This window comes from Marmota flaviventris, chromosome 9, assembly GCF_047511675.1.
Source record: "Marmota flaviventris isolate mMarFla1 chromosome 9, mMarFla1.hap1, whole genome shotgun sequence".
Lineage (NCBI taxonomy): Eukaryota > Metazoa > Chordata > Mammalia > Rodentia > Sciuridae > Marmota > Marmota flaviventris.
The window spans coordinates 6,226,300-6,230,928 of record NC_092506.1 but is presented as its reverse complement, the minus strand read 5'-3'; positions in this window follow the sequence as shown (position 1 = coordinate 6,230,928).

Here is a 4,629-nt window from a genome sequence, read left to right as displayed (position 1 = left end):
GGGTTTGTGTGCTTTGAGAGAGTTCTTGCTTTGGCTTGTTTTGTGGTTCTTAATTTGTACTTTTAAAGAGAAGGGGTGGGTGTGAAGTTGTAATATATTGAGCTTCAGGTGAACATCATCATTACTTTCTTTATTATAGGTAGGACTTAACAAGTGCCAAAGAGAAAAAAAAGTTATACTGAAGAACCCAGGCAGGTCACCTTATTCCAGTGAAGACTTCTTCCACTGGTCTATCCTTGTTAAAAACAAAAAAATTCCAACTATTTACTATTAGTTTAAGAGGTGTAGGTTTTTCCCTGTTAAGAGAAATAGTCATTACCTACCCTATGACTGCCATTCTAACCACCCATTCAGGTCTAAGAAAAGGAAGTGGTTTGGGGGAAGAAGGGGTTAGCTTTTACCTTTCATGTCATATGGGAAATGGAGCAATGGCTCCCACCAGAGAACATTTCACTACTTCCAGAAGCCAGTAATGCTTTGTGATTCCTTTTATCATCAATTTGTATAGCTCTGCTAAAATCTGAAGCATGTTTGAATGATGATGCTGCTCACATCTCATAGCTTGTGCTAAACCTGGCAGATACTGAACAATGAGGATGGGGGCTGAATGCAAGGAAGAGCCATTGCCTTTGGGGGGGGGGCTACCAGGGATTGAACCCAGGGGGTGCTTAACCACTGAGCCACATGTTTGCCCTTTTTTATTTAGAGACAGGGTCTTGCTGACGTTGGTTCTCACTGGGTTGCTGAGGCTAGTTTTGAACTCATCCCCTTGCCTCAACCTCCTGAGTCGCTGGGATTATAGAAATGCACCAGTCTGTTCAGTTTATGGCCTCTTGTTTCTGTCAAAAGAGTTTCTTCTACATGTTTTTATTGTCTATACTTTGCCCCAGTTTCAACATACAGATTTGTGCCTACTTAGGGCATGTCTCAATATTTGCTAAGCAAACCCTGAACACTTCATGATAATGCCAGGCATAAGACTTTCAGGAAAGGGTTGTAATGAGATGTAGCAGCTGGTTTTATTTACTTGGGTGATTTTTTCTATTAACTTCTACCCTATTGATTCATTCTAATTCATAGATGGCTGAGATTGGAACAGCTCTATTGATAAAACATGGAATGAATTATTTTCTATACATGGGTTCTGTGCTAGGTGTTTTGTGTGTTTTCATTTAAACCCCAGCAAGCATTTTTCTGTTAATTTTCCTTCCCTGGCTGGGTTATTCTCTTTACCACTGCCAGTTCTCTTGGAGAAGTCATACCTACTTTGGTCCCTTTTTCTCTGAAGAGAGACCCATTGCTGAGGTGTACTTGTATCTTAACCATTATACCCCTTGGTCTGATGGGTGGGGTTGGAAAGTTTCAAAAGATGGGAACTAATGGTATTCATTGAACCACATACTTTACTGAATGATACTTTGAAAGTTAGTATTTACATGTCAAGTAGAAAAGTCTTGTTTAGATGGAGATAGTCAGTGAAGGTTTTTAAGTGACATGTCATAGTAGAGTAGACTTGGGCATAATTTGTTTTCTTGATTGAATTCTGTGGCCCAGAATTCAATAGGGATAGGTCTAGGATTTCAAATTCCTAGACTCAAGTGTGACGGACTATAAGTGCACACCATGCAGTTTATGTTTTTGCCTTATGAAACAAGCTGATCTGGTTAAAAATTTTAATTCCTTGGTTCTATTAAATGAAGATTTTTGCTTTTTGCTTTGAGAGCCTGGTTTCCATGTAACAGACAAGTTTTTCTCATGGCTCAGTCTGAACTGGCTTAATATGCTACATTCCATACTAGAGCTCTTTTAAAAACTTAACTTGCTGAAAGAAAATACCATATTAAAGAATAGTGGGGGACCAGGTGTGGTGACGCATGACTAATCCTAGCCACTTTGGAGGCTGAGGCATGTGGATGGTAAGTTCAGTTTGAGGCCGGCCTCAGCAACTTGGTGAGACCCTATCTTGAGAAATTAAAAGGATTATGTTGTAGCTAAGTGGTAAAACACCCCTGGATTCAATCCATTGTGCCCCCAAATAGTGAATTCTAAAATTGTTTTTCAGAGATGATTTGAAAAGAAAACACTGATTTTTAAAAACTTTTTAAGTTTAAATGTAAATAACAAATTTTTGAGAAATTTGTGGGTGTTGCTATCCTTTTTTTAAAATACTTATTTTTTAGTTGTAGTTGGACACAATACCTTTATTTATTTATTTTTATGTGGTGCTAAGGAGCAAACCCAGGGCCTTGCACCTGTTAGGCAAGCGCTGTACCACTGAGCTACAAACTCAGCCCCAACACTGATTTTCTTTTTTATTTTATTTTATTTTTTTTTTTGGTAGTTGGACAGAATGCCTTTATTTATATGTGGTGTGAGGATTGAACCCAGTGCCTCACGTATGCTGGGCAAGCGCTCTGCAACTGAGCTACAGTCCCAGCCCCAACACTGATTTTCATTGTTAAAAGTGATTTGAAAATTTTAAGTTGCTAATCCAGGATATTTCTGGGTTGAGGCTATTCTGCTTAAATGGACAAGGTTATACTGCCATCACTTAACCTCAGGAGTTGGTTTTTCAAGAGTAAAGCCTTGGTTTTTTTTTTGTTGTTGTTGTTATTGTTTTTTTTTTTTGTTTTGTTTTGTTATACTGAGGATCCAACCCAGGGCATTGCATATGCTAGACAAGTGCTCTGTTACTGAACTACAGCTTCACCCCAAGAATAATACTTTGATACATTGAATTTTTCTTTAGATTTTATGATTCATTCTGTTACATGTGTGGTCATCTGTGAGCTGGCTTTGTGTTTCACTAAGTACTGACTGCTTACTGTGTTGATTATGCAGAGAATATGCAGGTAAAGGCATAGTATCTATCCTGTCTGAGCCTTGGGTGTGCAAATTCTTGGAATTCAGGTGGAGATGGGAGTAGTCACACAATTTGGAATGATGGCATGTGCCAGCCTGGTTCTGTGAAGGTCAAAAGACCTGTGAAGGGAAATCTGGGAGTTTGATGTGTTTTTTTTTTTTTTTTTAAATTTTTTATTGTTGGTTGTTCAAAACATTACATAGTTCTTGACATCATATTTCACACTTTGATTTGATGTGTTGTTAAAGCTTGTATTTGTTTTTGTTTTGTTTTGGTGGGGGGGGGGTTGAGGGTGCTGGGGATTGGTGCTAGGGCCTTCCCACAGACTCAACATGTACTGTACCACTGAGTTACACCCCCAGCCCTTGTGTTGGGACTTTCATTTTGACTTAAAAGGTCTTCTAGGCATTCTGCACATTGGGGTTGAAGTAAAATAGACCCTTACGAGGATGGAGTAGTGAGGTGTAGTAGTGGCCCAGATATGAGTTCTCTATCCACTAGGTGCTGGTGTTTCCACTGCAGGTGTGTATTGACACTTCAATTTGCTAGGATCAATATACTTAGTGCTCTGAGTTCTTAAAACATGATGTCCTGCAGAGATTTCCTAGAATGATTGTGATGGGAAGTCCCAGGATTCTTTCTGCATTATGTTTGGAGAACAGTAGTCCAGGTTGAAGCAGGAGAAAATAAGAGTTCCAGAAGGCCATGTCCCAAAGACCAAAATGTTGATGTATTTGAAGATAATGAAATTTTGGGTTCATTTGAAGATTTCACAGCTGAATTTATTGATCAAGAACAATGAAAGTAAATGAACCAGACACTGGGATATACACCTGTAATCCCAGCAAATGTGCAGGTTGAGAAAGGATCTTAAATTCAACATCAAACTCAGCAGTTTAGTCAGACCATATCAAAATATGTAAAAAGGACTGGGATGTATTTCGGTAAAGCACCCCTGACTTAGATCCCCAGGCCAAAAAAAAAAAGTTAAGGATGAGGATACAGAAACTTGGTACTATAATATGGAGTTAGTCTTAGTTGGAGCTGCTGTAAGAAACAAAATGAGTAACTTATACATCACAGAATATTCTCACAGTTGTGGAATCTGGAAATTTAAAAATCAAGGCACTAACAAATTTTGATGTGTGGTTTCTGTGTTGCTTTCACAGGGCAGAAGCAGTGAGAAATCTTGGGGTTTTTTTGTAAGGGCAGGTAGAATCTTATTTGTGAGGGCTCTGCCCTCATGTCTTGATCACATCCCAATACTGTCACCTTGGGAATTAGGATTTCACCATAGGAATTTTGGGGGAAACAATCAGACCATAGCAGGGCTCAACTTTGACATTTTCTTGGTCATAATGATGGCAGTACTTACTAAAAATAATTGTATTTAATTAATGAACTACAGATGGGCAGGTAATGTGTGTAATGGTAATTCTCATTTTACATAATAGAAATCAGTAACTTTAAAAAGCAGCAAATGGAGGGGCTGGGATTGTAGCTCAGAGGTAGAGTGCTTGCCTTGTGTGAGGTACTGGGTTCGATCCTCAGCACCACATAAAAATAAAAGTGTTGTGTTCATCTTCAACCACTGAAGGAAAAAAAAAATGGAGAATTAGGAGCATCTTATTCAGAAACAGGCCGAAGAAAAATAGTGAAATAGGGAAGTTGGGGCAGAAGACTTAAGATTTTGTAAGTGAACCTTCAAAACTGAGCTGAACATTTTATTCTAGGATTGCCTCAGTTGTCAAAGGCCAACAGAAAGC